Here is a 23,357-nt window from a genome sequence, read left to right on the forward strand (position 1 = left end):
CAGGAATTAAAAAAAGAAATCGAGACATTCAAATTTTCACCTTCATTGACCAGGTTTAAGAAATAGAGAAGAAATTAAATGTGAACGGTGAACGAATACCAACCTTTCTAATACATACAATGGCAAACGACGGACGAACTCCCTAGTTTCAAATGAACAACGAAAAACCTCCCAATTTTAGATGAGTAGCGGACGAACAATGAACGAGCTCCCCAATTTCAGACGACGAATGACAAATTTCTTTTCCTTTAGACAAACAGTGGACGTGGGTAAAAAAATGAAATCGAAACCCTCTCTCTCGGGTGCATGAGAAAGAGAGTGGAAAAAAAGGCTTGCAACTAATCATATATTTGTCGCAAGATGTGACGAAAGTGACTATTATCACATGCCCTAAAACACCAAAACTACTGCCCAGTTAATGGGCCTGTGACTAAAGCTCAATTCATTGCAAAGGCGCTTGCGCCGAATGTAATTTTTGTCACATCCGGCAATGTATCCACGATAATATAATTTTCCATCGCTTAACGGCAATGCAAATTGGTGTTAATCGTCGCATTTTTGCGAGTTTTTTCATTTCGTCACATAGTTAGAGACAAAAATTATATTATGTCGCTAATAACGCAACGTTATAAAATAGTCGCTCGTAATTCATGTTGAAGAAATTAGCACAAAAGGAGAGAAACAATCTCTTTTGAATAAAGAAACTTTTATTTAGAAGTGCACAAGGATGGACACTTAGAAATTACTCTTTCACTCTCAAGACACTTACTCACTTTTCTACACTAGCTCTCTAGCTTTTGCTTGGGTCACATATAAGGATTTTTCTAGGCTATTCTTGGAACCCAAGTAAAAGAATTTTTCTAGGCTATTCTTGGAACCCAAGTAAAAGAATTTTTCTAGGCTATTCTTGGATCCTACAAATATTCTAGATACTTAGATGTTTTTCCATATATTAACGATGTGGATATTTTTTTAACTTTTTTTTTTTTTTTTTTGAAATTTAAGGGTATTATTAAAACTTTTTGGAAGTTCAAATGATTATTTTCTAAACAAAATATGCCGATAATTTCATCCCAAATTAATACTAAATGTATTTTTAAATTTTTTTTTTTTTTAAAGTTTAAGAGTATCATTCAAAATTTTGAAAATTCAAGAATATATTTTTTAAACAAATTAGAAAGTTAATAATTATTCTATAATTTGACCTTTATAATCTCTATAATTCTTTTTTATTTTTGAATTCAATATAATTCTTTTTTTTTTTTCTTTTAAGAATTCAACAGCTATAAGGTAGAAAATTGGATCGCATCATCTTTAAAATAGTAATTAGTGTTTAGCTTTGCTCCAAATTGGTTTAGTCTCAATGATGTTATTAAGTAGCTTCTACTAATCCCCTAAAGTAATTCTATCCTATCCATCATACTTTCATATTCATAGGCCCATATGAAAATAATTCCTTTTTGGGTTTTCTGTTTAAAAATGTGTGCCTTCATTTTTTTCTCCCTTAGATATGTGGTCAAATTCCCATTTCAAATTGTAGATAAACTTAGACCTCTAAAAAGATAATAAAGAATATAGGTGTCTTGCGTATCTTTCTATAGGAGATTGTTATCAAGTGTATCATTGACTAATTTTGAAAGTTCTTTTCAAATATAAGAAAATAAATCAAAATATTTATAAATATAGTAAAATTTTGTTATCTATCTGCGATAAATTCTGATAGATCACAATAGACTACTATTTGTATTTATCATTCATGATAAACACATATAATAGTCTATCACAATTTATCTTTGTGACATTTTACATTATTTATAAATATTTTTAACTGTTTTTCATTTAAAATAATTTTTCTTAATTTAATTAGTGTGTCATGTCAATATTTACTATGATTGAGTTTCATTTGAATTACAGTTATTATTATAAGTTCAAGGATGGAATCAAAACTTTATAAAACTATAAATGAACTCAACGTAATCCATAAAAGAATAGGCTAAATGGATGTCACTAAAAAAATTTACACGAGAAATTAAAGTTGAACTGATTTGGTGTGTTATATATGTCGTATATATTTGATTTTTAAAGAACTAAACCAACAAGATAGGAAAATTGTCAGAAGTAGCACAAAAATTTTTCTATCTTTCACTAATAGTATCCTTTTTGCCCAATTGTTTCAATGGTACATCTTCAGTGCATCTCAATCAAGATCGATATCGACATCAAAATAAAAACTTTAACATCTTTCAATAGCACATTTGAATCACAAACTTTTTAGATTTCTTGAAGGAATCTCTATCAGGAAGATGACCAAAATTGAATATAAATGGCGAGAAAAAAGAAGTGAAAGTTTTGACCAACTGCCCTTGCATAATTCTACAGTCAACTTTCGTATTGGATGGAGGGATGATTTATTCTCTTCTAGGTTCTTATCTCTAAATTAGGTTTCTAGTTGTTTACACTATGTAAACTTTCCTTAGGTTAAAGTATCATTTTTTGTCCCTATAATTTATAGTTTGTTCAATTTTAATCCATGTAATTTCTATTATCCAATTTTAATCATTATGTTTCAATAAATTTTAAATTTAGTCCTACTGAATTGTTGATTTTCTGAAAACCTTTTGTTATCTAGCAACCACTATTAATTTTAAAAATGTATTAACAAATTGTGTTTCATTGTATGAAAATTATTATTATTATTTAACCAATTTTGGTAAAAAAAAAAATATTTTTGATGGACTAAATTCAAGATATATTGAAAATATATAGACTAAGATTGGACAGAAAGTACTTAGACTAAAATTGAACCAATTTCAAAATGTAGGGACCAAAATGGTATTTAACCATTTCTTTATTTTCAATTTAAAAAAAAAAAAAAAAAGAATTCTCACATTTACCTTTTGACCAAATAAATCTCAAAAACTCCGAAAATCTCTCGATAACTTCCCAACCTCACATAGAGAAACAAAACAATAAAGTCTTTAAAATCTCTATGTCACAAGTCTTGGTCCTCGATTTGGCCCTTATCCTAGCTAGAATTTTTACCATGCACAAAAAAGATGGTTCAAATGCATCAGTTTTATAATTTTTTTTATGTCTTTATATCGATTCTGATTGAGATGGCAGAAGGACGTGCTATTAAAACAATTGACCAAAAAGGAAGCTATTTGTGAAATATGAAAACTTTTTTATATTATTTCTCAAAATTTTCCAATGAGTGAATAGGATGAACTTTTCTGTTTTCAAGTATCATACTTAAATATGAGTATGGACGTTGAACCTATGAATATCTTCTAGAAGGAAGTGTAGATATTATCATCATTCAACTATGTCCATGTTTGCTATAATAAAAGTTTTTATTTACATTTTTTGTTCCTGGATTCTTTTGATGATAATTTTCTCATGCAAAGAATAAAACTCTTAAAGATATTTTTTCTTAGATGACCATATGGATTTTATAGCGTGATTCTGAAGAAAAGAATCATTAGAAATATAGAAAAGAAAAATGCCTAAAACAGACTTATAAATTCTCTTAAGCTCAATAACAATTACCTTTATTACATAACATAAACTTAATTTTGTTTTTTGTTAATTAAAAAATTGACCCTTTGAATCCCTTAATTTTAATTTTCAAGAATAAGTCTATTTTGAAATTTCAAAATCTATATGGTCTAATAAAGAATCTCTATAAGAGTTCTATTCTTTATTCTATAATTTACTTAAAAGAAAATATTCATCAGAATAATCAAGTAACAAAAAATGTAACTTTGGAAGAATCTTCAGAAATATATAAAAGAAAAATGCCTAAAATAGACCAATAAACTCTCTCAATTACAATTACCTTTTATTACAATACATAAACGTAATTATGTTTTTTTAGTCATAAAAAATTACTCTTTTAGTCTCTAAATTTTATTTTTAAGGAATAAATATATTTTGAATTTTCAAAATATAACTTTTTAATGCCTAAAAATTCATTATAATTATATTAAATACTGATATGACGGTTCGAATTAGAAAAACAATTTTTAAAAATTCTCTCTTCTCCCTTCCAAATTTTCTCTCTCTCCTTTCCCATCCTCTTCAATCTAAAAACTTGTGTAAGGGACAACAAACATCTACACACACCACAGGTCCACAATACTCATGATATTGTCCATTTTAAGTATAAGTCCCTCATGATTTGTCTTTTGGTTTCATCAAAAAAATCTTATACCTTCGGAGATAATTATCTTTACGTATATATTGATGATCATCTCCAAATCTAGTTAATGTGAGACTTTGGTTGTATTCTCTACTCTTGGTACCTCAAAAAAAAAATAATAATAATAAAGATATGAAATACTTTAAAGGAATCGGTGAATAATTATACCTACTATAACATATTTCTGAAATTAAAAACATGATAATCAAATCGGCATCTAAGTTATATAAATTTAAATTCTTGTTACATGTATTTAGTTTGTAAACTTATAATTTGTAAACGTAACTTTATAACATAAAAAATGTCCATCATCGACTTCAATATATGTATATGATCTAAATTTATATGGTTTGTGGATTGGAAACTTGGACAATCACTAGCGACTAATTAGATAAGTATAAAATGAAGGGAAAAAGTATCTTTTTGGTTTTTAGATTTTTGGTTTAGTTTTTATTTGGTCCTTAAGTTTTAAAATGGTACACATTTGATCATTAAGTTTTGAGTTTTATTTCAATTTAGTCCCTAAGTTTCAAAATGTTATAATTTTACCTTTGAGATTTGAGTTTTGTTTCAGTCTGGTTTCCAGGTTTCAAGATTTTATATTTTTAATTTCAAATTTTCATTAAATACTCACTTTCAATAATTGACGTCAATTTCTATTAATTGATTAAGAATAATTATGAAATTTAATTTTTATTTTTATTTTAAAACTAACAAAAAGTAGTTAAACTTAATTGATTATAATTATTATAATTGCTTTTAATTTATTAACATAAATTAAGATTAAAGATGAAAATTGAGTATGTAATGAATAATCGAGGTTAAGAGAATATATCTTGAAACATAGGGATCAAATTGAAACAAAACTCAAATGTCAAAAGTAAAATTGTAACATTTTGAAATTTGGGGACTAAATTGAAACAAAAATCAAAATTTAAGGACTAAATGTGTAACATTTTGAAACCTAAGAACTAAATAGAAACTATACCCAAAACATAGAGACCAAAAAGATAATTTTCCCTAAAATTAACTATAAAACCTAGGTTTGAATTCTTAATTTTCAGTGAATAAACTTAACCGTGCTTGTGTTACCTTTTTTCATAGTATTAGGTTGACTTTTTCCGAACTTAACTAAAATTTTAATACTTTTTTTAAAAAAAATTGATATCTTTTTTTTAAACTCAACAACGATATGATAGGAAATCGAATTATCTACACTTAAAATAGTAATTAATGTTTATCTATTGAGTTACGTTTTTACTTAACTATAATAGAAACTTTATCCTACATATCATGCTATGATAACTAATAGATCTTAAAGTAAAAGTAATTAACTATTCTTTTTGGCTTTTCTGTTTCAAAAATGTGTGCCTATTTATTTCTTTTTTTTTCTCCAATTGATTTCTAGTCAAAATTCCTCTTTCAAATCATAGTAACCTTTAAAACTTTTTTTTTCTTAAAAAAAAAAATTAATAAATGTCACCTTTATGTTGTATGATTCACTTTTATGCCAAATATTACTCACTAATTTTAGTTTAATTAATGAGTCATGTCTGTGTGAATTTGAGGAATACAACGACGTACAATGAGAATACATATATAGAAAAAATATAATATAATAATGATATATGATAAAATAAATAAATAATATATACATATAATATAATATATAAATATATAAAATAAATAAATAACAAAAACTAAATAAAATAACTAAGAAAGGATTTCTTCACTTTTTTCAATCTTTTTAGATTGATCACCAATATGTGTGTCTTTCAAAACCCATAAAATGCCACTATTTATAGGCAATTTGGCAAGTAGGAGGTGGATTACATGGACACTAATAATGTGTAATCTTGAGACACATGGGGTAATGGATAAGTGACACATAGTCAATGGACACTAATAATGGGCATCTACATTACACCTAATTTAACATATTTATAATACTCCCCCATAGATGTCTATTATATATGAAATATATCTCATTAAAACCTTACTAGGAAACAACCCACTGAAAAAAATCCCAGTGAAGAAAAAAGAATACATATTTCATATAATCGAATATTCTTAAAAAGTATATTTACTTCCCCTCATGGAAATATCACTTGAGATCTTTGAATCGCTACATTTCAATGTTGTGCACCAGTTTTTCAAAGGTTGCGTTAGGTAATGCCTTTGTAAATAAGTCTGCAAGTTATCTTTTGAACAAATTTGTTGTACAATTCATTTTCTTCAAGACCATGAGTGTAAAAAAGCTTCGGTGAAATATGTTTTTTCTATCTCCTTTAATATATCCTTCTTTGATTTAGGATATGCATGCTGTATTGTTTTCGTATAATATCGTTGGAAGATTTTTACTAGAAGATAAACCACATGTTTAATGAATGTGTTGAGCCATTGATCTTAGTCCTACACATTCTCGACTAGCCTCATAAATTGCAAGAATTTCAGCATGATTGAGGAAGTGGCTGTTATGATTTGTTTCACCAATCGCCATGATATAGTAGTTCCTCCACATGTGAACAGATAATCTGTTTGAGATCTAGATTTATGTGGATCAGATAAATATCTAGAATCTGCATAATCAAGTAGATCAAAATTTGATTTATTTGAACAAAAAAATTCATGTTAATCGCTGCTCGGAGAAGAACTATATCTTGCTAATAAATTTACTGAAAATGCAATATCTAGTTTTGTATTACTAGCAAGATACATAAGTGCACCAATTGCACTAAAATATGGTACTTCAGGACCAAAAAGTTCTTCATTATCATCTCGAGGTCGAAATATATATTTCTTCACATCTAGTGAACAAACTTCCATTGGAATGTTCAATGGATGTGCTTTGTCCATATAAAATCTTTTCAAAACTTTTCTTGTATAAGTTAACTAATAACAAATATACTATCTGCCAAACGCTCAATTTGCAAGTCAAGGCAAAATTTTGTATTTTGTTTAGATATTTCATCTTAAATTCTTTCTTAAGATATTCTATTGCCTTTGAAAGCTCTTCAGAAGTCTCAATTATATTTAAGTCATCAACATATATAGTTATAATAGAAAATCTTGACTGTGATTTCTTTATAAAAAACACATGGACATATTGGATTGTTTTCATATCCATTTTTCAACAAATATCCACTAAGGAGATTTTACCACATTCGTCCTAATTGTTTCAATTCATATAGCAATCTCTGTAACTTTATTGATTACAATTCCCATGAATTTGATTTATATGTCTCAAGTACCTTAAATCCTTCTAGGATTCTCATATAAATATCACTATCAAGAGAATCATATAAATACTACATTCATAAGATGTATATCTAGACTTTCATTGCATCTACCACTGGAGAATATGTCTCCTCAATATCAATACCAGGTCTTTGTGAAAAAACTTGTGCAACTAGTCTTCCTTTATATCTTGTGACCTAATTATTTTCATTTCCTTTCCTCACAAATACTCATTTGCATCTCACAAGTTTGACACCTTCTGGTGTTCGGACTACTGGTCCAAAAATTCAAAATTTTGAAAATGAGTTTAATTTTTCCTCAATTTCTTCTTTCCACTGAAGCCAATCTTTTCTATGACGACATTCTTCAACAGATTTTTTTTTAGAATCTCATTTTCATATATAATATCAAGAGCAACATTATACGCAAAAATGTTATCAATAACTATATGAGTTAAGTTTCATCTTTTTCCTGTCATGACATAGTTTATTGAATTCTCATTATTATCTTTATGTACTTCACCTTCTTCACTAGTCATGTCATGAATTTCTTCATGAGTATTTACATCCTCAACTAAGACTTACTGACTATTAATTATTTTTCTTTTTCGAGAAATTTTATCTTTGGAATCCACTGATCTATCACGCTTTTGGTATATTTCAGACTCATTAGTGACAAGTTGTTGTGTTGGGATATCAATTTTTAATGGAACATTTGCAGCAGGTACATGCGACTTAGTTACTTTTTTTTCATTTATAAATGCATCTTTATGTATTTCACCTTCCTCATTATTCATGTCATGAATTTCTTCATGAGTATTTACATCCTCAACTAAGTTTTCTGATGAATTTCTTCATTATTCATATCATGAATTTCTTCATGAGTATTTACTTCTTGATGAGTTTTCTATTCAATCTTTGTGCTTTAATTCAGAATTATGTTTTTCTTGAATCTTGTTTAAATTAGTCTTGCTTTTATGTGTTGGATTGACACCTCTATCATGATCGCATGTCTTAACTAGTTAAATTCAAGCTCGCACGCCTCCTTGTAATCATCCATGCTTTGAATTTACCTTTATAGCACAGATTAAATGAGCATCCTTTGCATCGCACGTTTAATCTAGATTTAAAGAATAGATTGATTATTTGAACACGGCCTTCCTGGCACTTAATCAACATAGTTGAATCTTGAATCTTAATGCATATATTTCAAGTTCTTTATGGCCACTGAAGACCTAATTGCATCTAAGAGCATATAGGTTATTTAGGGCATGGCTTTCTAGCCTTAATTACGAATTAGGATGCTCGATCGATTCAGATTAATTGATTTTCGGACTTATAGAGATTAGTTAATTCACATCGATTGGGTAGCTATGCGTGCATAATTCGAATATATGATATGTTGGCTGACAACAATGATTAATTTGCATTGAAAATAATTGAATCCATTACCATTTCATATATCCATTGCACTCCCCCCTCTCCCCCCCTCGTCACACCCCGCCCTGGACCACCTTCTTAGCCTAGAGAAAGGCGTGACTGCAGCAGTTACCAACCCTTGGGTTGACACTTACTGCCTAATAACTCTTGCGGAATAACTCTGATACCAATTATAATTCATATGCAACGGGACGTCTTTAGGCCCACAATTTATTAACTTAGAAACATAATATGTTTAGAGTCATTACAACACTAGATTTACAAGTCCTAAAACCCACAAACCCTAATTCCTATATGAACAATAGTAACATGTGTACAATATTAACAGTAACCACCTAGCATACGGTTACAAGTCTTTTCGTCCTTTAGTGGCAGAGCAGATACTGAGCTGTCTTCAGAGGATTTAACCGCTACCTGTGGGGGGGGACAAAACATTTGAAAATGGGGTGAGCTTACGCCCAATGAGTGACCGAGAAAACATAGTAAATTCTCATGCATAATTTCATAAGATAGTTTTATCTGAAATATAATTTAATGCAACATAAACAATTTCCAAGCGTAATGTATATAAAACTGTTTTAAACATAAAACAGTAAAATTATTTTTCAAATCAAAGTACTGTATAACTGGTAAAATAATCCCAACACCAACTATTAGTCCAGAGAGAACCCTTTTGCTCAATCTCTGACTTTATTCACCTGTCGCCACATAAGGTACTACTGCTCAGATACCTTCTCCTTGTACTTCAGTATCGAGCTACTAGGATACCTTTTCCACATACGGTCCTAAAGTGAAGTGGGGTGTACAAAAAAATTAGTACAAAACAATAAACTAGGGCATAAAAGCCCAGTACAAGAAAATCTCCCACTTGCCCTAGTCTAACCGCGGGCTATCCTGTAGACCCAAGCTCCGTAGGTGACCCCTCAAACATTGTAGTCGTGAGAGCCTTCGTAAACGGGTCAGCAACATTAAAATGGCCTGGGTTAGACTAATCTGTCTCATCTTCTCAACCTCTTGAGGTGTCTTAGGACTCCATACCTGAACGGCAGTAGGCCCCTCCTGGAGTCCTATATCAAGTACTTTAGCAACATCTTGTCAATGTACGATGCTTGAAGCAGTGCTAGCACTTTGTTCTTACGATCCCGAAAGATCTGTATACCTAGAACAAACTGAACCTCTCCCAAATCTTGCATTTGAAATTGGGTCGCTAGCTAGTTCTTAACTGCAGTCAGTAGACCTACATCATTCCCAATGAGTAGATTAACGTCTACGAACAACACTAAGAAAATTACTGAAGTGTTGATGATCTTCTTGTAGACACCAGGTACATCAACGTCGCCATCCAGGTCAACATCCTCCATTGCCTTCTTATAATACAAAGGATCCTCAACGTCGCCATCTGCTACCATAGCAAGGATTTTCGTGAAACTCAGATAGCGAACGGGTGGGTTCACAACCCTCCACTACGTCGAGGTTCCCTCAACTCTTGAAGTGGAACCGACCTACTTGATGAACTCCCATTAACAACCCTTGTTGATGTAGCAGGCTCTTCAACAACTCTTGTTGAAGTTTCAGTAGTTTCATTGGAAAGCTCATGCAACACGACTTTGCTTCGTGGACTGTGCTCTCTTATATGATCCTCCTCCAAGAAAGTAGCGTTTGTTGAAACAAATACCCTATTTTCCATTGGATCATAAAAATAACTCCCTCGTGTACCTTTGGGGTAGCCTATAAAAAGGCACAACCTCGACCGTGGTTCCAACTTCTTGGGATTAGCCTCAAGCATATGTGCAGGGCAACCCCAAATGCGGAAATGATGTAAACTAGCTTTATGCCCGTTCCACAAATCCAGAGGTGTTCTTGCAACACTCTTGAAGGGGACACAGTTGAGTATGTATACTGCAGTCTCCACAGCGAAACCTCAAAACGAGTCTGGTAAGGAAGCGTAACTCATCATCGAGCGAACCATGTCTAATAAGGTCCTATTTCTCCTCTATGCTACACCATTCTACTGAGGTGTACCCGACACTGAGAGTTGGGAAACGATTCCATGTTCTATCAAATAGTCTTGGAATGCGGAATCCAAAAACTCCCCACCTCAATCTGATTGAAGTGTTTTAATCCATCTGTCTAATGCGTTCAACTTCAGCCTTGAACTCTTTGAACTTTTTAAAGGATTCAGACTTCCGTTGCATAAGATAAACATACCCGTACCTGAAGTAATCATCAGTAAAACTGATAAAATACTCATAGCCACCTCAGGCTCGCATATTCATAAGACCACAGAGGTCAGAATGTATTAATCAAGAAGCTCCTTGGCTCTAGAACCTTTTCTAGTAAAAGGTCATTTAGTCATCTTACCTTCAAGGCAAGATTCACACACAGGTAAAGAATTTTCTTCTAACTTACTTAGAAGTCCAATCTTCACCAATCTTTCAATCCTATTAAGATTAATGTACCCTAAACGTAGATGCCAAAGATGGGCATTATCTTTTGGAGAAATTCGTCGACGTTTTGATTGAGTTACGACAGTTCTGAACATTTCAGTATTATGGAGGGAATTAATGGCTAACGGCATTAGCACATATAAATTTGATTCCAGATTCACTGTGCAAATAAAGACCTCATCTTTATGAATAAACGCTTTATTCAAATTGAAAGAAATAGTGTATTTACGTTGCAATAAACACTTTACAGAAATAAGGTTCCTTTTTAATTCAGGAACAATATATACATCATTTAAAATTAGAAACCTATTACGTAAAGCTAACTGGAGTCCTCCCACTACCACAGCTGAGACGATGTGCCCCGTGCCTACTCGCATCGTCATCTCACCAGCCTCTAGCTATCACCAAGATCTAATCACATGAAAAGAAGAACAAACATGGTTAGTGGTACTTGAATCAATTATCTAGGCAGAATCATCATTCTCCACTAAACAAGTTTCGAGCACAAGTAAATCACATTTACCTTTATCCGCCTTGGCCTTAGCCTTGGCTGCTTTCTTCTTCTTTAGATACCGAGGATAGTTCCTCTTCTAGTGTCCATCTTGGTTGCAATGGAAACACTTTTCTTTAGCAACTGGTAGACGTCTCCTTGGGGCGATAGGCAGTGGGTTAGCAGGTGCCTTCCCTTTTCCCTTACCACCCTTTTTTTTTTTTGCCCTTTGCAGAGTTAAAAGTAGAAGGTGCAGACTTCATTTCTGAGATCGAACCTTTATGGAACGTCCTGAAGGATGAAGGAACATTTGCCTCATCCTTCTGCCTCTCCTTACTTTTCAGTAAAGATTGGTATGTCTACAACTCGTTGAGAAGAGTTGTAAGATTATACTTCACTTTGTTAAGAATCACATTACTAACAAAGTGCAGGAAGCTCTCCGACAAAGAATGCAGGATTATGCTAACCTGGCTGCCCTCATCGATGGTAGACCCATTCAACTCCGCCACATTAAAGAGGACCATCATATTAAGCACATGTTCACGAACAGATGTGCCTACTTCCATTTTGGAGTTGAATATGTATTTAAGAGTCTCATGCATAATTTATTCAGACGGTTGTCCAAACATCCCTCATAGGGACTCCATGATCTCACGCTCTAAGACCATAGGCTCATGTTTCTTGGCCAAGACTTCAGAAATACTTGCCAAGATGTAGGCTTGGGCCTTCTCATTCGCCCTTGTCCATCGTTTGTATGCCTTCCGAACACTTCGAGCGACATTTGAAGCTGGAATAGGAGGACAAGCCTCTGTGAGAGCGAACATGAGATCCTCGATGATTAGGATCGTCGTGATCAGTTTTGAAAAACAGAGTCCCACCCTAATGCTTTGCAAAACTGATTGGTTTAAAAGTGGTTTAGCAAAATCTAATAAAGTTTTGTTCGTATTTTCAGCAACATTTTCAAAATGGCAACAGCTATGTTAGTTTTGCTAAGCGCTGAAAAACTTACTGGCGATAATTTCACAACATGGAAACACATGATCACGACGATCCTAATCATCGAGGATCTCATATTCGCTCTCACGGAGGCTTGTCCTCCTATTTCAGCTCCAAATGTCACTCGAAGTGTTCGGGAGACACACGAGCGATGGACAAGGGCGAATGAGAAGGCCCAAGCCTACATCTTGGCAAGTCTTTCTGAAGTCTTGGCCAAGAAACATGAGTCTATGGTCTCAACGCGTAAGATAATGGAGTCCCTGCGGGGGATGTTTGAACAACTGTCTGAATAGCTTATGCATGAGGCTCTTAAATACATATTCAACTCCAAAATGGAAGTAGGCACCTCTGTTCGTAAACATGTGCTTAATATGATGGTCCACTTTAATGTGGCAGAGTTGAATAGGTCTACCCTCGATGAGGGCAGCCAGGTTAGCATAATCCTGAATTCTTTGTCGGAGAGCTTCCTGCACTTTGTTAGCAATGTGATTCTTAAGAAAGTGAAATATAACCTTACAACTCTCCTCAGTGAGTTGCAGACATACCAATCTTTACTGAAAAGTAAGGAGAGGCAAAAGCATGAGGCAAATGTTGCTTCATTCTCCAGAACGTTCCATAGAGGTTCGACCTCAGGAACGAAGTTTGCACCTTCTGCTTTTAACTCTGCAAAAGGAAAGAAGAAGAAGGGTGGTAAGGGAAAAGGGAAGGCACTTTCTAACCCACCGCCTGTCGCCCCAAGGAGGTGTCCACAAGTTGCTAAGGGAAAGTATTTCCACTGCAACCAAGATGGACACTGGAAGAGGAACTATCCTCGATATCTGAAAGAGAAGAAAGCAGCCAAGGCTAAGGCCAAGACAGATAAAGGTAAATGTGATTTACTTGTTCTTCAAACTTGTTTAGTGGAGAATGATGATTCTACCTGGATAATTGATTTAGGCGCCACTAACCATGTTTGTTCTTTTTTTTTCAGGGGATTAGATCTTGGCGGCAGTTGAAGGCTGGTGAAATGACGATGCGAGTAGACACTGGGCACATCGTCTCAGCTATGGCAATGGGAGGACTCCAGTTAGCTTTACAGAATAGGTTTCTTATTTTACATGATGTATATATTGTTCCCAAACTAAAGAGAAACCTCATTTCTGTAAAGTGTTTATTGCAATGTAAATATACATCTCGTTTAATATGGATAAAGTATTTATTCATAAAGATGGTGTTTTTATTTGCACATCAAATCTGGAATCGAATTTATATGTGCTAAGGCCGTTAGCCATTAATTACCTCCATAAAACTGAATTGTTCAGAACTGCCATAACTCAATTAAAACGTCGACGAATTTCTCCAAAAGAAAATGTCCAACTTCGGCATCTACGTTTAGGGCACATCAATCTCAACAAGATTGAGAGATTGGTGAAGAATGGACTTCTAAGTGAGTTAGAAGAAAATTCTTTACCAGTGTGCGAATCTTCCTTTGAGGGTAAGATGACTAAACGACCTTTTACTGCAAAAGGTTTAGAGCCAAGGAACCTCTTGAGTTAGTACATTCTGACCTTTGTCGTGCTATGAATGTGCGAGCCCGAGGTAGCTATTAGTATTTTATCAGTTTTACTGATGATTACTCCAGGTATGGGTATGTTTATCTTATGCAACAGAAGTCTGAATTCTTTGAAAAGTTCAAAGAGTTCAAGGCTGAAGTTGAAAACGCATTAAATAGACGGATTAAAACACTTCGATCAGATCGAGGTGGAGAGTTTTTGGACTCAACATTCCAGGACTATTTGATAGAACATGAAATCGTTTCCCAACTCTCTGCGCCGGGTACACCTCAGACGAATGGTATAGTGGACAGAAGAAATAGGACCTTGTTAGACATGGTTCGCTCGGTGATGAGTTACGCTTCCTTACCAGACTCATTTTGGGGTTTCGTAGTGGAGACTGCGGTATACATACTCACCTATGTTCCCTCCAAGAGTGTTGCAAGAACACCTCTGGAATTGTGGAATGGGCGTAAAGCTAGTTTACGTTACTTCCGCATTTGGGGTTGCCCTACACATGTGCTTGAGGCTAATCCCAAGAAGTAGGAACCACGGTCGAGGTTATGCCTCTTTGTAGGCTACCCTAAAGTACACGAGGGAGTTATTTTTATGATCTGATGGAAAATAGGGTGTTTGTTTCAACAAACGCTACTTTCCTGGAGGAGGATCATATAAGGGAGCATAGTCCCCGAAACAAAGTCATGTTGCGTGAGCTTTCCAATGAACATACTGAAACTTAAACAAAAGTTGTTAAAGAGCCTGCTACATCAGCAAGAGTTGTTGATGAGAGTTCATCTAGTTAATCTGTTCCACCTCAAAAGTTGAAGGAACCTCAACGTAGTGGGAGGGTTGTGAACCCACCCATTCGCTATTTGGGTTTCATGGAAATCCTTGCTATGGTAGCAGATTGCGACGTTGAGGATCCGTTGTCTTATAAGAAGACAATGAAAGATGTTTACCGGGATGAATGGGTCAAGGCCATGGATCTCGAGATGGAGTCGATGTACTTCAACTCAGTATAGGATCTTATAGATCAGCCTGATGGGGAAAGACCTATAGGTTGTATGGATTTGACCAAAACGTTGATAAACCTTGTGTCTACAAGAAGATCATCAATGCTTCAGTAGTCTTCGCAGTGTTATACATAGACGATATGCTACTCATTGGGAATGATGTAGGTCTACTGACTGCAGTTAAGAACTGGCTAGCAACCCAATTCCAAATGAAATATTTGGGAGAGGCTCAGTTTGTTCTAGGTATACAGTTCTTTTGGGATCATAAGAACAAAGTGCTAGCACTGTCTCAGGCATCGTACGTTGACAAGATGTTGCTCAAGTACTCGATGCAAGACTCCAGGAGGGGCCTACTGTTGTTCAGGCATAGAGTCATTTTGTCTAAGGACATGTGTTCTAAGATGCCTCAAGAGGTTGAGAAGATGAGGAGAATTAGTCTAACCCAGGCCATTTTAATGTTGTTGGCCTGTTTACGAAGGCTCTCACGACTACAGTGTTTGAGGGTCACCTACTGGGTCTACAAGATCGCCCACAACTGGACTAGGGCAAGTGGGAGAATTTCTTGTATTGGCTTTTATGCCCTAGTTTATTGTTTTATAGTAAGTTTTTGTATACCCCACTTCATTTTAGGACAAGTGGGAGATTGTTGGGGTTGATGCCATAAAGTCTCGTGTACTGTAGTTTGTAAACAGTTTGTACGAACGCTTGTGTTATTAATATATGATATTTACTTCACATCTTGTATTTTTGCTCAGTTTCTTGTTTTATTTGCTTTGCCACAAACCAATAAACATAAAAATCCCTAGTTATCTGTATGTGACTCAAGTATGTATGTGGTGACATACAAGTGGATTATGTCTTGAATGATAACTAAAATGGTCTGTAGTATATAGATATAGGAGGGAAACCTTATCCTGGTAACACTACGGATGCGACCCACTTTGTGAAATGGTCACAAGTGTTGTGACTTGTCATAGATGGTCTGGTCCTGATCATTCGTGTTGGGGACATGCGAGCGGGGGTGTCCTATACAAAGAGTTTGCTAAGACCTGACCATGAAGTGTTAAGGTCTCGTTATATAAAACCGTTCATGACAAAGACTTCACTTCACTAGGATGACCATAGGTAACATGACCTCAATCCTGAGTGAGTTAGGAACTCTTGCCATTGAGGGCGATTCTTTAATTTGTATGGGTGTGAGTAGCCAAGTCGCCGATTCAAACCTACCATTTTGGGGATTCGTCTGATTTGAGAGCTGGGAACTCAGCCACACAAGATGGAATTCACTTCTTCCCCGAGGCAGGGGTAAGTAGATAGATAGCTCTCTTAAGAGCTAATTTCGGGGCTTGAACGATGTGGCGCCACATACCTTCTTTTGGCCCGAGAGATGTTCACACATAGTTGGACTATATTGTATTGTTCATTAGAGGAATCAGTTGTACTTAAGGAGTGAGATGTAACTACAAGGGAAAAACGGTAATTTGGCCCAACTGTACTTACGAGCATCTGTGAAGTGTCATCGTACTCATGATTGGTTATATCCGATGGACACAGAAATATATCTGTGGTAAGAAGAGTTCAGCTATTGGTCTTTAATGGAATGCCTGACAGTTAACGGATGGTGGATCTCGTGGCTAAAGAGTTTAGTCAGCTATTCACGGACGTTGGAGCTTCGAGCCACAGGTCCATTAGGTCCCTTGGAGAGCTTGGATAAAATCGAGAACCAGTGTTTGGGTTAATTTGAAATGTTCAAATTGACAAAAGGAAGTTTGATTATATATGATATTATTGGACTGGTTAATTATATATGATATAATTGGCTAAATGTATGAGATACATTATTTTGGAGGAAATTAGATATAAATATGATTTATATCAAGTAGAGGAGAAAATACTATAGTAGATATGTGATATCAAACTATAGGATAAAAATATAATATGATTATATTTATTATTAATTAATTGGTTAATTATATGATAATTAATCCAAAAATCACGTTTGGACATGGGTTAGTAGGAATGAGTCGTTTATTGTAAATGATGAATTAAAATAAAAATAGTTTTCATTTTGAACCGCTCGTTCGAAAAAAAAAAAGAATATCGCATTGGTGAATCGTAAACGATCACTTAAGAATTTCGAGAGCCTATACGAAATTCGCTCTTCGTCTAGACGATCGTCCACCTCACGCCTAAACGATCACACACTAGTTCCTACACGATCGCATAGCTTCTCTAGTGTGTTGATTTTGCTAAACGATCGTATACCATTTCCTAAACGATCGTTCAGTAAAACCTACACGATCGTGTAGCTTCTCCTAAACGATAAGCATTGTGCTATGTGATAGTGCCTTTTTCCCTCCCACTTGCTTACCGCCTACACGATCAGGTATTCCTCCTTCTTCTACCAAATTCACCAAAGACCACGTTTTGGGTTTTCACTCCGAGAATACTCGAGGCTCTTTTCTGGTGGTGTCGTCCCCGCGGCGTTCGTGTTCGTGCGGCTTTTGTTGACGCTACTGCTAGGCGTTGGTAGATTGCTTGGAGAGTTCCGCTGCGTTGAGTTCCAAAGTGTAAAGAACGTTTTCAACTAGTATGGCACTCATTCTCTTGTTATTTTGTTGTTCATAGCATGCTGATAATTAGTGTTTGTTTGCATAACTGTATTTTTTGAATGTATAATATGCATTTCAGTCACTATGAGATCGGAGCGATCCGAACGTGCTCATGGAACTCTTGGGTAAGGGATCCTTCAAGATCAAGTGGTTGTCTTGAAGCCAAAGGAGTGGAGAATTAGCTGGGATTATAGTTGAATTGAAGAGATCTTCAAAAGTAATTTCTGAAACCCTAACATTTGGTTTTTTAGCTTGCATGTTTTTACTCAAATTAACAAAATCAGAGTGCTTAATGATTCTGTTTGCTTTCGCTTCTTGCATGTCAACTCTATCACCTTTATCCGTAGTTAGATACCTATCGGAGGTGATGATCTCCATCAGGATTCACCAGAGGTTTATGTTTCCTTCAGGACTCACTAGAGGTGGTGATCTCCTTCATGACTTCACCAGAGATTTTTGTTTCCTTTAGGAATCACCAGAGGTAATGATCTATTTCGAGACTTCACGAGAGGTTTGTATTACCTTCGGGATTCACCAAAGGTTTGTGGGTACATCTCACTTGCGGTAGGGATGGTTCAACTATCCACTAGATGTTCATCCTATGGAAAGTAAAGGTTTATGAATGTCACAATAGAGAGTGGCATCTAAAGAACATAGATGCTTAGCCTGACCTCGATAGTGAGGTTAGTTAGTGAGTATTTCAAACCTGTTCTTTCTTATTCTTATTTTTCAGGTAAGGGTAAGAATACGCCAACGAATGACAAATGAAATTCGTGATCAAGCCACTGGGACCTTTTTATTTTGTTTGTTTATTAATAAATATTTTCTTTTATTACAAATATGTGAACTAGCACGGAAAAGAAATGGTTAAATATTTAGCAACTGTTTTAGAAGATGCTGACGATTCTAATGAAGATGACCTGGTGATTAAGGTATGCTCAAGGATTAACATTATTTTTTTATGACACTTTTTATTTTTTTGTAGTTTAGCTTTTTGTTTTTTATGACATTATTTGTTAATTACATTTTAAATGTATGAATGAATAATACTCACAACTAAGGATGGGATGATGCCAAGAAAGGAGAAAGATTTGAATGTGAAGTCATCCCTGAAAAGAGAAAGACGAGCAAACTTTATTTAATTGTATAAAATATTTGCCTTTAATTGACTTCCTTATTCAAACTTTATTTAATTTTAAGTTGTAATCTTATTTAATGGATTTGTGAGTTTTTAAATTTTGTTTATTTCATAGATTAGTCTATTATATTTTGTTTATTTTTTGTGGACTAGTTAAATTTTAAATACAATCACTTGAATTAAAAAAATGAGGAATCCGATAAACTTATTTAATGGATTTTTTATATTCTAAATTGTGTTTATTAAATATATTAGATATTAAATTTTATTTATTTTTTGTGGATTAATAAAATTTAAATAAAATCACTTCAATTAAAAAATGGAGAATCTCCGTGGGATCTAGTAGGGGATTACCCGTGGGGAATGGGGCCCTGCGGGGACCCCGTTTCCCCGACGGAGAATTTTTGCCCCCGTCTCTGCCTTCAAATGGTGGGGCAATGTAGTCATATACTAGTTAGTATTTTCTATTATTTAAATTCGTTTTCTTATTTTTACAATTTTAAAACTTTTTTACCATTTTTCTAAATAAAATTTTAAAATTTATTATTTCTCCGATCAACCATTTAGAATCTGATATACTTATACACACAAAAAGTGAGATTGGCCTAATATGATCCTCTTCAGACCCTACCCCACCCGGGTCGAATTAGTTGTAAAGAAAAAGCGATCCAACCTGACTTTTTTGCACTCCTAAAAAGATAAATGATAATCAAATCAGCTTTTGAGTTATCTAAATTTAAATTCTTGTTACATGTATTTAGTATGTAAACATATAATTTGTTACGTTAGTTTATAATATAAAAGATGTGTGTCATCAACTTCAATATATTTATATAATCTAAATTTATATGGTTCGTAGATTGGAAACTGGCCACTAGTAGCTACTAGCTACGATAAGTAAAAGTACCTATCAAACCTAGGTGCTTGAATTCTTAATTTTCAGTGAAGAAAGTTAACCATGTTTGAGTTACTTTTTCTCATAATATTGGGTTGACTTGACCATGGTTAGAATTTTAACCTTCATGATTCTTTTCTTTTCTTTTCTTTTTTTTAATTCAACAACTATTTATAGAAAATTGAATTATCAATTTTTAAAATAATAATAGATGTTTATCTCTAACGATAATTTTGTCTTATATGTCATACTAGGATAAATAATAAGTCTTTTAGAAAGTAAAAAATATTTATTTTTGGTTTTTCAGTCTCAAAGATGTGTTCATATTCATTTCCTTTTTTTCTCTCATTGATTTATTGTCAAAATTCCTCTTTCAAATCATAGTAACTTTTAAAACTTCTTTTTCTAAAAAAAATTAGAAACGAACATATCACTTTTGTGTTGTATGATTCATTCTTGTGCCAAATATTATTCATTAATTTTCTATTAATTAATGTGTCATGTCAATTATTATTAATTGAGTCCGAGTAGAATTAAATTACTAGGATGTCTACGAATGGAATTAATTTTTTTAAAAAAATTTATTAACTTAAATAAATAATTAGCTCAATATCATAATCATTTAAATCCTATTTGATAATCATTTGGTTTTTTATTTTTGTTTTTAAAATTTAAGCTTATTTCATCTAGATTTCTTGTAACGATTTACATTTTTATTAAGTAAAATGGTTGAATTCTTAGCCAAATTCCAAAAAACAAAAATAACCTTTTAAAAACTACTTTTTTTAGTTCTCAAAAGTTGGCTTGAGTTTTTAATCAAATGGTAAAAAGTATATAGTAAATGAAGAAATTTGGAAGTAGAGGTAGTATTCATATACTTCATTTTCAAAAATAAAAACAAAAAACAAAATGGTTATCAGGCGGAACCTTAGTTTTTGTTCTCAATTTTAAAAATTAAACTTATAAGCACTACTTTCATCTATAAATTTATATGTTTTGTTATTTGTTTTGTTACTAATATTTCTAAAAACCAAGTTTAGTTTGGAAAACTTTAAAAGAACATATAGTTTTCCACTTTTTTTTAGAATTCAACAATGAATTTAAGTGTTTTTTTAACAAATGTATAAATTATAATTTAAATTTAAAAAGACAAATACAAATTTAAAAAACAGAAAACCAAAAAAGAAATTCTTAAAAACTAAATATGCAAATTTATTTGCGAAGAGATAAGGGAGAACATGCTGGTTCTTTAAATTAGAGTTTTTTTTTTTTTTTTTAAAAAAAAAAAAAAAAAAAAAAAAAAAAAAAAAAAAAACTCATTAGTAAATGGGTAATATATTTTGGAAAAATAGAAAAGTTAAATTTAGATTTACACATATCTGTACTGTCTTTATTTCCATTTTCAGAGTTCAAATTTGTAATGTTTCTTAATAGAAATTCTATATCACTTAAGCTAGATAAGTAATTGACAAGACATTGTTTAATTAATATTCAATACATATTATTGATGAAAATATTTGTGGTTCGAATTTTTCTATATTACACTTAACAAAACTTGTTGACATTTGGGGTACGAACCAAATTTTCTTACTTATATCCCAACACTTATTTTCAATATTGATGTGATAATTACTTTTCAGGAAAAAAAAAGGGAAAACTTAAAATCGAGATAATTAAAGAAAATTCAAAATTATATATATATATATATAAATACTCCCTTAAAAATATATCCACATCTTTTATTGAAGCTTCTACGATGGAAATTAAAAACATAATGAAAACCAATCAGAATAAAACTTTATTGGCTTTTTTTTTTCTTCCAACATCTAGAAGAACTAATCGTTAACATTTAGTATAGGAAAAATATTTTTTAGTCTCAAAGTTTTTAAAAATAGATGTATTTGGATTTTCAAGAGAATACAAAGCAATCTCTCTGTCGTTTTTCTAGCAAGCAAATAGGTTTGTTTCATGCTTTCCACTACACCATTCTATTCAGATGTTTAGAGTGTGTTGAATGAGAAATTTTGGACCGATCACAAACCACCACGTCGTTTGCTAAATTAATGACGAATTTCTAAATCATTGACTTTGGTTCCAATTAGAAGTTGACACATGTCCCGAATTGAATTAAAGACAAGTTTCGATGACGTCACGCGCATGAATCAGATGAGAATAAATTGATCCAATTTGATATTACTATTTGGGCTTAAAGTCCAAACTACAAAAAAAGTTGAATTGGACCCAAATTTCAGATCAGACCCAAAACCAACTAATTGGGCCCAAGGGTCAGGCCTATGAACCAACCAAGCCCACGAAGCCCACCTGAGAACTCTATAAATAGAGAAGTTCTCTTCATTTGTAAGGGCAACATTTTCTACACTCAGAAGACCCAGAGAGAATTCACTAACAAGCAGAGGACTCCCAAGACTCCTGAAGCTGCACTCCTATAAGGCAGAGCTGCACTCCTATAAGGCAGAGCTGCACTCCTATAAGACAGAAGACCTTTGAAGACACAAATACTCTTCCAAGACTTCTACTTCAAGCTTCCAAGACTCCTGAAGCTACACTCCTATAAGGCAGAAGACCTTTGAAGATACAAATACTCTTCCAAGACTTCTACTTCAAGCTTCCAAGACTCTTGAAGTTGCACTCCTATAAGGCAGAATACCTTTGAAGACACAAATACTCTTCCAAGACTTCTACTTCAAGCTTCGAAGATTCCTCAAGCTGCACTCCTATAAGGCAAAAGACCTTTGAAGACACAAATACTCTTCCAAGACTTCTACTTCAAGCTTCCAAGACTCCTGAAGCTGTACTCCTATAAGGTAGAAGACCTTTGAAGACATAAATACTCTTCCAAGACTTCTACTTCAAGCTTCCAAGACTTCTGAAGCTGCACTCTTATAAGGAAGAAGACCTTTGAAGATACAAATACTCTTCCAAGACTTCTACTTCAAGCTTCCAAGACTCCTGAAGCTGTCCTCCTATAAGATAGAAGACCTTTGAAGACACAAATACTCTTCCAAGACTTCTACTTCAAGCTTCCAAGACTCTTGAAGCTGTACTCCTATAAGGCAGAAGACCTTTGTGTCTCTTCCAAGACTTCTACTTCAAGCTTCCAAGACTCCTGAAGCTGCAGTCCTATAAGGCAGAAGACCTTTGAAGACACAAATACTCTTCCAAAACTTCTACTTCAAGCTTCCAAGACTTCTGAAGTTGCACTCCTATAAGGCAGAAGACTTTTGAAGACACAAATACTCTTCCAAGACTTCTACTCCAAGCTTCCAAGACTTTTACTTCAAGAACGTTCGGTACTTTCCTTATCTAAGTCAAGCATATTCACCCAACTGAGAGAGA

The sequence above is a fragment of the Benincasa hispida genome, chromosome 1 (assembly GCF_027475165.1).
Source record: "Benincasa hispida cultivar pf3 chromosome 1, pf3_genome.v1.1, whole genome shotgun sequence".
Lineage (NCBI taxonomy): Eukaryota > Viridiplantae > Streptophyta > Magnoliopsida > Cucurbitales > Cucurbitaceae > Benincasa > Benincasa hispida.